An 11,494-nucleotide genomic window follows, 5' to 3' on the forward strand; every position below is an offset into this window, starting at 1 on the left:
CCATCATTGCGTGACATGCCGTGCACGATGACATCACCTGGAAGTTGCAGGGCACGTCGCACCAGGGCCCCTCTAGGATTCCATACCATAGAGTTTTTACTGTGAATCCTAGAGTGCCCCTGGCACAACATGTCCTGTGTGATTACATCACTTCCGGGTGATGTCATTGTGCTGCACGTTCATAGTGGTGGAGGGACTTGGCAACCCTAGCAGGAGGAGGAAAGGGAGAAATTATACAGTCTTCAGATGCTGCAACATCTGTGACCCAGAAGTGACATCATCGTGTTGGCATGATGCTTTAGGATTGCTAGAAAATCGCCAGGGGTATGCGACATTAATTCCTGATCCATGTCTGGAAATGCTGCCATGGTAGCGCATGATGTTGCTTAACACTCAGCCCTACCCTGGAAACTCCCAGGGCTAGCAACCCTAGAAGAACCTGCAACATACGTCTGGCTGTTACAAAAGGTGAAGCCCCAAGATCTGATCTGTGCACTCCATAATGTGTGAAATGGCCAAGCACTGGGGAAACCTAGATGGGAATAGCCTGAGTCCTATTTCATCTAGGCTTGCCCAGACTTCAGCTGTTTATGGAGTGGGCCTTTGGAAAGGCAGGCACTTGGAGAAGCAAATTCTTCTTCTCCCAGAGGATCTCAAAGCTCTAAGGGCTCAATTTGTCTATGCTTGTCTATCTCTTTAGGTTCTTTAAATAGCTCTGACCAAAGCTAGAAGTCTGAAATAAGCCAGATCATTAGCTACTTGAAGGACCTGTTATACCTTGTTGAGTATATCAACAGCAGAATGCAAGGGAACATTTAGTGCTGTGAACATTAGATACTCAAATCCCACTACAACATATATTACTTCTGATGGGTGGGTCCTCTGCCACAAGTTTATAAACCAGTTTATGGGGAACAAATGATTGGGAAAGGGATTTACTACACTTCTTCCCCTGACTTCTGACAAGGAAGAACACACACCTACATAACCAAAAGACCTGGAAATGTTCCTGCAGGTTTCCTGGAACCAATATTAGGTCACACTTAGTAATAATGAGTTTAACTTAGGGATGTCAGCCTCTGGGTGGGACCTGGGGATTCCTTGGAGTTACAGCTCATCTCCAGAGTACAGAGATGGATGTTTTGGAGGATGAACTCTGTGGCATTATATCCCACTGAGATCCTGTTCCTCCCAGGCTCCACCCCCCAAAATCTCCAGGAGTTTCCCAAACTGGAGCTGGTAATCCTATTCTCCCCATACTTGACTGGTGGCCAGGGGAAACCCGTCAACCCTAGTTTGACTTCATTTATAACAGGGGTGGCCAAACTGCGGCTTGGGAGCCACATGTGGCTCTTTCACACATATTTTGTGGCTCTCGAAGCCCCCACCAGCTTGTCAGCCAGCTTGGAGAAAGCATTTGTCTCTTTAACTCACTTCTCCAAGCCAAGCCAGCAGGCAGTTTAAAGAATGCATTTAAAGTTGCTTTCTTTCCACCTTTCCTACCCTCCTCTCTTCTCCCATCTATTTTCCTTCCTTCCTTCCTTCCTTCCTTCCTTCCTTCCTTCCTTCCTTCCTTCCTTCCTTCCTTCCTTCCTTCCTTCCTTCCTTCCTTCCTTCCTTCCTTCCTTCATCTGATGTTTGTTTCTTACAGCTCTCAAACATATGATTATTTTATGTGACTCTTACGTTAAGCAAGTTTTGTTACCCCTGATTTATAATAATGCTGTTCTGCAGAATGTTGATTGATCGCTGACTGTGTTGATTTTGAAATGGGAATAATTTAGAATTGCCAAACTCCAGGTAGATTGGCAACAAACTAGAAACAATGGTGTAAAGGTTGAGCCATCACAGAAATAAAACACCATATACCTCACTTATATTAGTGTGGTGAATATATTTCCTCTCAATACACACTTAAACAGTTTACTTAATACACATTCAATGTTACAATCTCTTAGCTCATGGTATGCTGTTTGAATGCATCTCTAATAGCGAAAGTCAGTATGCAACTCTAGTCAATTTCAGTAATGGTTTTCCAGAGCTACTCTGTAGATTGCTGATGACACGCATCCCGGGTTTTTAGTAGCATGTTTCAAGAGGTTCTCTCCCTTCTTCAAATCACCTTCTTCAAATCACTTCAAATCACCCAATTTGGAACCACTGCTCAAAAATTTCCACACACACAAGTCCAAGGATAATGCCAGCAGTCTATGTTCTCAGAGCCTCAGCAGGGTACAATGCCACAGAGTCCACCCTTCAAAGCAGCCATTTTCTCCAAGGGAGCTGATCTCTGCCAGCTGGAGATCAATTGTAAAAGTGGGGGATCTCCAGGCCCCACCTCGAGTCACAACCAATGGGAAAAACATGGTAAGGTTGAAACCTGGAAAAAACCATGTAATAACAATTATACAAGCCAACACTTATGCACAATTAGATTACATACTAACACATTAGTTTTACACAATAACGAATACACAATATACAATCGTAACACTGATTGCTAAGTAATGACCCGAGTCCACAATTAAAGAGAGACACTCTATACTCATGCTGTGTCCAAGAAGATGCTGCATCCGCTCATACACACCAATTCAACTGAAACAGCTATGATGTAAATTTTTCTTCAGCAGTAATGCCAATACTCCCACAAGGATACTGTATTGCTGGTAAATTTACCTTCAGCAAAAATGCTGTGTTTCAGCAAAGATACAGTGTGACACACTTCCAGTTTTTAGGCATGTTTCAATAGCCTTTGTCTGACACACTTATTTCCAATATCTGGAACTGAATACAATACACTATCAAGCATAACACCATATTATCCAAAACATATAGCAGTGCTGCACATTCACCCAATGCTCAATAGAATTATAGCGCATCAGTCTGGTCAATTTCACAAGCGGCATTAGCGGTTCTCCGATGCTGCTAGAGCGGCTCCCAATCCTTAAATACAAACAGCTGAGTTGATCTTAAAGGTGTCTTACACTATAATTTACCATGATTATAAAAAGGAGAAAGATCTAATGCTGCATTTAAACCAGATGGTACAACAGTAGAGAACTTATGCATAAAGTATTCTTTCTGAAGAAGTAGCCTGTGAGTTTCTTTCATATCATACTGGTTGTTGGACTGAAGTTTTAAAACGATTCCACATCAAAGATCCTTAGGATCATGATTACATTCAACCATATGACTCACCATCGGTGCTTCCATCACTTTTAAGCTTCACCCTAGACAAATGTTCCAAAAATGGGACCTTAAAAGGTCTCATAGAAGATCCTATTTGAAATAAAGGGCAGCTACAATGAAGATAGTAAATTATTCTGGAAGACTCACCATTGGTGTACTGTTGACAATGCCAAGTAAAATTATTAATAGTAACAACATCCGTTTGAACTGTATAACAAAACGCACAATACTTACCACATTTATAGTGTCCAATGGGTGTGCGTCACGGGGATTCAAATCAGAAGGTTGCGCGGTTTGTTGTTATACAGTTAAATTGGTGTGTATGAGACTACGCTGCACCTTCTTGGACACAGCACGAGTATAGAGCTTGTATCTTTAATTGTGGACTCTTTGCATCACTACTTAGCAATCAGTGTTATGACTGTATATTGTATATTCATTATTGTGTAAAACTAATGTGTTAGTATGTATTAGAACACTATAAATATATACATAAATCTAATTGTGCATAAGCATTGGCTCGTATAATTGGTTATTACATGGTTTTCTCCAGGTCCCTACCTGAAGTTAGGCAACCCTGGACCCTGCAGGCCAGAACAGGCATGTTCTGAAACACCTTTCCCCATGGTTATTTCTGCAAGGTTTGAGGCTGGGAGTGGCTGCCAAACCACTTTTCAAGAAAGCATTGTCTACCAAAGAGTCTCGTGAATGGTATTTAGTGGGGGTGATGAGAAATTTCAATGCTTCTGCTTAGAACCACGTATCTCAGGGTTCTTTCTCCCCACACTCCTCACTCTGAGGTTCTTCTCCCTCTATAAATTCTGTGTGTCACTTTCCCAAGCAGTTGTGGTGGCCCAAATTTGCCAAGAAGCAACATGCAAATCAAAGCCAAAGGCCTTGATGTGCCAACTCGGATTTGGCCCTTGGCAAAACAACCTAAACAGCATTACTAGGAAACTGCTTGGCTTCAGAAGCTTCAGTTTTAATATGAGAGATACTGGAACCCAAGCCCTGCCTGACTAGGCCTCAAAGGACCATTTCCTACAGGAAAAACAATTCTGGTCAGAAAAAAAGAGGAACTGGACACATTCTGAGTTTGTCACTTGCTAGTAAAAGACTGCAGCTGGAGTTTCTAAGTTGCCAACATGCCTTTGCTGCTTTTTCATATCCAAAACCAGGGCTTTTTTTCTAGAAAAAGAGGTGCCAGAACTCTTAGGAGGAAAATGAAGGAGAAACATACCGGTGCACCTCATGAACTTTTAAACATTTTTTTTATAATTTTATTTCCAGAACTCTATTCCACCATGTTCCACAGGGGAAAAAAGCCCTGTCCAAAACTAATTTCCTTGTACGATATCTCTAACTACTAACAAATATGATTATACCTGTTAAAAGTGTATGAGATAGTCTCTGTAGATTTTCTGTGCTGGAAGCTCAGAAATTAATATACTTCCCTCATAGCTTTTCCCTCAGAATTTGTAGAATATCATATTCTTTCTCAAAGATTAAGCACAATTAATTTATTGAAGTATATAGTGTTAACAGAATCCTTAATAAACCTGCAAAACTGGAAATACTCGATATCAGCAAGCATCACTGTTTCAATTAATTTACTCACTAGTCCAAACTAAACAGTTTGGTAGGGCACATATATGCATTTTCAATTCTGAGGAAGCATTAATTGCCTTTTCCCATGAATATTTATTCTTAGGGCATAACCATTGTTTGCTAATTAAACATGCTCTTATTTGCTGGAGAAACCAGGCTAAAAGGTGCCAGAACGGTTAATTGTTTCTAGAACTATGGAGAAGACAAGGAGAAAGGTACACGCTATCCTTCAGGGGAACAGTAACTAATATCTACCTTATGCAATCCATAGGTCAGAATGTGTCAGAAATGGTAAGATGGAGAGACCTGTCCTTGAATGTCCAGTTACCGCAAACAAGCCAAACCAGATCCTGTACCTAGCAACAAAACCCCAGGGTCACAAGCAACCAGAGTAAATTCACACTTCATTGTGGAATTTGATATTTTGGCATGATTCATTCCTAGTGAACTGGGGGTGGGGGTGTGATCCTTGGATATATGTGCTCCTTCTCCTCCTCCCTTCACACAGGGCTCAGTAGACTTTTGCCTTCACAGGAAACCATAATTTGTTACTTTATTCAAATCAACGATTTTAGTCAATCCCAAGTCAGGTCTTATTGATATCCTGGTTAGAAGGGAAGAGAACAAGCCATCACTTGTGAGGCAAACAGAAGGACAAACTATGATTTTCCATACAAGAGAAAATATTCCATCGGTGCCTGAAAAAGGCAGAGAACACACATACTAATGGATTCCAAGGCTTGTCCCTGTAACAACATACCGCATACAATGGTCATGCTGAGGACTGAGTCACTTCTTACAAAGTCCACATGATTGACCTGTGGCCATCACAAGGGTTCTGCATCAGCCATATGCCTGGAGCTCCATGTTGAGAATTCAGTTCTCAGGACACATGGGCGCAATACAGATTGGGGCTATGGCATGTGAGGAGAACTTGAGGTGCACATCTGTTGGCAGACCACATGTCTACCACATGGGTTTTGTAACGCATGATTCAGTCTGCTCAGCAGGGGCAGCAACAGGGGCAGCTACTCCAGACCGCCCATGACCCTTCCCCACAAACAGAGGAGGGATAGCCAGCTTCATAGTAGTGGCCATTAATCACGTCCACCTTGTTTGAGGTTCAGGCAGTTGGTTTCCAGTGGCAACCACCTCACACAAGAAGAGGGCCAGCCTTGTTTGAAGCCCAGTGGCAGGAGTTGGGCACTGCAGGGTGGTAGTGGTGGCAGTGATCCTAGGCCCTCATCTTGGATTTTTGCCCAGAGCCCCAAGATCACTTAAGTCACCCCTGCTTCTGTGAGTAGGGCACAAATTTCCTAACAGACTTTCCTCTTGATTATAACCTGAGAAAACAGAATTATCCTTTCTGAGGTGGAAGAGGAAGTGTGGAGATAAAAAGTGGGCTGAAGCATAACAAGAAAGAAAGAGGGGTCTGCAGCCTATGAGCCAGTTTGCAAAAGCAGGCTGGTCTGGAGATCAGTTGTAATTCTGGGAGATCTCTGGGATCCACCTGGAGGTTAGCAACTGTAAAATATATAATTGAATGCAAGCCTGCTACTGAAACAGCAACCTGAACAGCCTGGTTGATGACTTGGATTAGTATTACACTTTGAATACATTCCCTACTTACCATCACCTTGGTGGCTGTGTGTTTCCTCTTTTACTTTCTCTATCAAACCACCGGCTTCTTATTCATTCCTGTCATTGCTGGGATCCAGCAGGGTTAGCAGAGAAATTGCAAACACTGGAATTGCCTTCCAGGCCTTGGTACAGAGGCATGCAACTGGTTGCTATGCAGTTATCATTAAACATGATTTTTTTAATTGCATTAAATTAAGCCTCTGTGTGAGGCTCAAACCAGGAGACCTGCACACTGGAGGTGACAACCTCTGGCTAATTCCCTGTTGTTACAGGAGGTCAAACTGAATGGAAGAAGGAAATGCAAGTAGCTGAGGCTGGCAAAAAAGCCCCACAGCCCAGAATCCCTTAGATCCTTTATTTACCTTGGATTTATATGTTGCCCACTCGGCAAGTGGACTCTGGGCGGCTAACGGTCATGATAAAAACAATTTAAATTACAGTTTTAAAATGATAAATCATGCACAAACAATTTAAAAACTAGATATTTTGTGCTAAAGGAATAGGCGGATCAGATTATATTGATGTCTCAGTTCTTCTGTTAGTGATCCTATTGATGAAATTGCTCAGCAGCATAGCAATGGCTATCCTAGGAATCAGGTGTTCTCAGGTAGTTAATCTCAGGTGTGCTATAAAGCTCCCAGGAGATGTTATGCTCTCCCAGGCTGGGCAGGTTGTAGGAATCTTCCAAATCGGTTTCTCCAAGCTGACTTCTCACTTGCCCACTCCAGAGCAAAATTCTCCCACCTCCAAGGTTGCCAGGTCTGTGCTGGAAAATACCTGGAGACTTCGGGGTGGATCTGGGAGAGGGTGAGGTTTGAGGAGGGAGTGGCCTCAGCATGCTGCAATGCCACAGAGATCTCCAGGTCCCACCTAAAGGTTGCCAGCCCTATCCACCTCAGCCAAATCCCAAGGCAACAGTTATTGAAAAAGAACTCACCACCACTTGATAGTCTCTGTCTAGCTGCAGTATCTCCTGGTGCTTTGGAATAAATAATAATAATAAATCTCCCAGTGTACAACACCTAGAAACTTTTTTAATTAAGAAATTGAAAAGGGAGAAAATCAAGAAACCAGAGTTGGGCTTATAGTTTGGATTACAGCACCACTAAAAGAGGGTGGAGAGAGCTAATTGCATGGGGACTGGTACCTCTTGAGAGACCTTCTGCATGCCCACCCCTGCTTCAAAACACTTCTCCAAAGCAGCAGTTTGGTCTGATGGGAAAATAGGGTTGCCAGCAGTGTTCCTTCTAAGCTGAGTTAGTATGAGCTAGCTCACAGATTTTTAGCCTCCAGCTCACACATTTTTGTTTTAGCACAGGAAAAATGGCCCCAGAACACAAAACTTTATGCAGTAGCTCACAACTTTAATAACAGTAGCTCACAAAGTAGAATTTTTGCTTGCAAGACTCTCCAGCCTAGAAGGAACATTGATTGCCAGGTCTGTGTTGGAAAATACCTGGAGACTTGGGGGTGGAGCCAAGAGAGGGCAGAGTTGGGGGGGGGATCACTCAGCATGGTACAATGCCATAGAGTCCAGCACCCTTCAAAAGCAGCCATTTACTCCTAGGGAACTGACCTCTGCCAACTGGAGATCAATTGTAAAAGCAGGAAATCTCCAGGCCTCACCTGGAGGCTGGCTGGCAAGTGTCTGTTGCCGGTGTTTTAAATTATGGAAAAAGCATAGCAGGAAAGGGTTATATCGCACAAATTCCAATCTGCAAAACAGCTACCCTGAGCTGCAAATAAGCATTTTAAAACTCGGCACCTCACCAGTCTTTCACAGCAAGATTGGTCTAGCTCTAGAATGGGAAGGCCTGGATTCAGGTCTAATTGCAGATTTTAAGGGGATTTTTTCCCCCAACTTTACAAACTTTATTGAACATTTGCAGATACAACCATAACATGTCCTTGCAGTTTACATAGACTAGTTCAATCTAAGGTTAAATACAAAAATATATACTCTAAAATTAAATAATAAAAGTAACAAAAGATAAATTAAAAAATAAGTTTTCTGTAAAATAAATTCTTAGGTACAATATCATGTTCCGTTAAGTATGATATTAAAAGAAATCAAACAGTTACCACATGTCTTTCATAATGTTCTAAAGTTAAGTTGAATGAATTCCATGCTACTTTATTAAGTACAAACAATTCCCATAATCTATGGAACTAATATTCTAATAAAGGCAGAGAGGAGTCTATCCAGTTAGCAGCTGCTGTGAGACTGGCTGCTGCAATTAGTATATTAATTAATTCGGAAGTGCTTTTACTAAGCGAAAAGTCTTTCCACTTGTGCAGTAAGTAAATATCTGTTTCTAAGGGTAAGTGGTATCCTGTAATTAGTCTTATCTGAGTTTGGATTTGTTGCCAAAAGGGCTTTTTCTGTAGCAGGAACTCCTTTGCATATTAGGCCACACACCCCTGATGTAGCCAATCCTCCAAGAGCTTACAGGGCTCTTAGTACAGAGCGTCTAGGGTGGCCAGACCGTCCCGGTCTCCCGGGACATTCCCGGTTCTGGCCACCCAATCCCGGATCCCGGGCTGCCTATACCGGGACCATTAAAGGTCCCGGTTTAGGCAGCCCCGGAGCCGGTGGGCCGCGGGCGCCGGCGGGGAAGGCGGCGAGGGAGGGAGGGAGCGTCCCTGCGCCTGCGCAGGGCCCCTGCGCACGCGCAGGGACGCTCCCTCCCTCACTGGCCGCCTTCCCCGCCCGCGCGCGGGGCCCGGCGGCAGTGGTGGAGGCCTCTCCGTGGCCTCCGCTGGTCGCTGGAAGCCCTCCAGAGACTCTGGAGGGCCTCCAGCGACCAGCGGAGGCCGCGGAGAGGCCGCGGGGCACCCGGCGCTGGTCCCGGAAGGCCATCCAGAGCCTCTGGAAGGCCTTCGGGGACCAGCGCCGGCCAGCGAAGGCTTCCCCGCGGCCTCCGCTGGTCCCTGGAGGCCCTCCAGAGTCTCTGGAGGGCCTCCAGAGACCAGCGGAGGCCGCGGGAAGGCCGCGGGGCACCCGGCGCTGGTCCCGGAAGGCCTTCCAGAGCCTCTGGAAGGCCTTCCAGGACCAGCGCCGGCCAGCGAAGGCTTCCCCGCGGCCTCCGCTGGTCCCTGGAGGCCCTCCAGAGTCTCTGGAGGGCCTCCAGGGACCAGCGGAGGCCGCGGGGAGGCCGCGGGGCACCCGGCGCTGGTCCCGGAAGGCCTTCCAGAGCCTCTGGAAGGCCTTCGGGGACCAGCGCCGGCCAGCGAAGGCTTCCCCGCGGCCTCCGCTGGTCCCTGGAGGCCCTCCAGAGTCTCTGGAGGGCCTCCAGGGACCAGCGGAGGCCGCGGGGAGGCCGCGGGGCACCCGGCGCTGGTCCCGGAAGGCCTTCCAGAGCCTCTGGAAGGCCTTCCGGGACCAGCGCCGGCCAGCGAAGGCTTCCCCGCGGCCTCCGCTGGTCCCTGGAGGCCCTCCAGAGTCTCTGGAGGGCCTCCAGGGACCAGCGGAGGCCGCGGGGAGGCCGCGGGGCACCCGGCGCTGGTCCCGGAAGGCCTTCCAGAGCCTCTGGAAGGCCTTCGGGGACCAGCGCCGGCCAGCGAAGGCTTCCCCGCGGCCTCCGCTGGTCCCTGGAGCCCCTCCAGAGTCTCTGGAGGGCCTCCAGGGACCAGCGGAGGCCGCGGGGAGGCCGCGGGGCACCCGGCGCTGGTCCCGGAAGGCCTTCCAGAGCCTCTGGAAGGCCTTCGGGGACCAGCGCCGGCCAGCGGAAGGCTTCCCCGCGGCCTCCGCTGGTCCCTGGAGGCCCTCCAGAGTCCCTCCCTCCCCCCTTCCTTCCTTCCCTCCCTCCCTCCCCCCTTCCTTCCTTCCCTCCCTCCCTCCCTCCCCCTTCCTTCCTTCCTTCCTTCCTTCCTTCCTTCCTTCTCTCCCTCCTTCCTTCCTTCCTTCCTTCCTTCCTTCCTTCCCTCCCTCCTCCCTTCCTTCCTTTCTTCCTTCCTTCCTTCCCTCACTCCCTTCCCTTCCTTCCTTCCCTCCCTCCTCCCTCCCTTCCTTTCTTCCTTCCTTCCCTCACTCCCTTGCCTTCCTTCCTTCCTTCCCTCCCTCCTCCCTTCCTTCCTTCCTTCCTTCCTTCCTTCCTTCCTTCCTTCCTTCCTTCCTTCCTTCCTTCCCTCCCTCCCCCTTCCTTCCTTCCCTCCCTCCCCCCTTCCTTCCTTCCTTCCCTCCCTCCCCCCTTCCTTCCTTCCTTCCCTCCCTCCCTCCCCCTTCCTTCCTTCCTTCCCTCCCTCCCTCCCCCTTCCTTCCTTCCTTCCCTCCTTCCTTCCTTCCTTCCTTCCTTCCTTCCTTCCTTCCTTCCTTCCTTCCTTCCTTCCTTCCTTCCTTCCTCCCTCCCTTCCTTCCTCCCTCCCTTCCCTCCCTTCCTTCCTTCCCTCCCTCCCTCCTTCCTTTCTTCCCTTCTTCCCTCCCTCCCTTTCTCCCTTCCTTCCTTCCTTCCCTCCCTCCCTCCTTATGTTCTTATGTGACGCAGAGTGTTGGACTGGATGGGCCACTGGCCTGATCCAACAGGGCTTCTCTTATATTCTTATGTGACGCAGAGTGTTGGACTGGATGGGCCACTGGCCTGATCCAACAGGGCTTCTCTTATGTTGTTGTGTGACGCAGAGTGTTGGACTGGATGGGCCACTGGCCTGATCCAACAGGGCTTCTCTTATGTTGTTATGTGACGCAGAGTGTTGGACTGGATGGGCCACTGGCCTGATCCAACAGGGCTTCTCTCATGTTGTTATGTGACGCAGAGTGTTGGACTGGATGGGCCACTGGCCTGATCCAACAGGGCTTCTCTCATGTTCTTATGTGACAAAGAGTGTTGGACTGGATGGGCCACTGGCCTGATCCAACAGGGCTTCTCTTATGTTCTTATGTGACACAGAGTGTTGGACTGGATGGGCCACTGGCCTGATCCAACAGGGCTTCTCTTATGTTCTTATGTGACGCAGAGTGTTGGACTGGATGGGCCACTGGCCTGATCCAACAGGGCTTCTCTTATGTGACAATACTGACTTTGGTGGACCCAAGCACTGATTCAGTGTAAGGGAGCTT

Source organism: Heteronotia binoei, chromosome 15 (assembly GCF_032191835.1).
Source record: "Heteronotia binoei isolate CCM8104 ecotype False Entrance Well chromosome 15, APGP_CSIRO_Hbin_v1, whole genome shotgun sequence".
Lineage (NCBI taxonomy): Eukaryota > Metazoa > Chordata > Lepidosauria > Squamata > Gekkonidae > Heteronotia > Heteronotia binoei.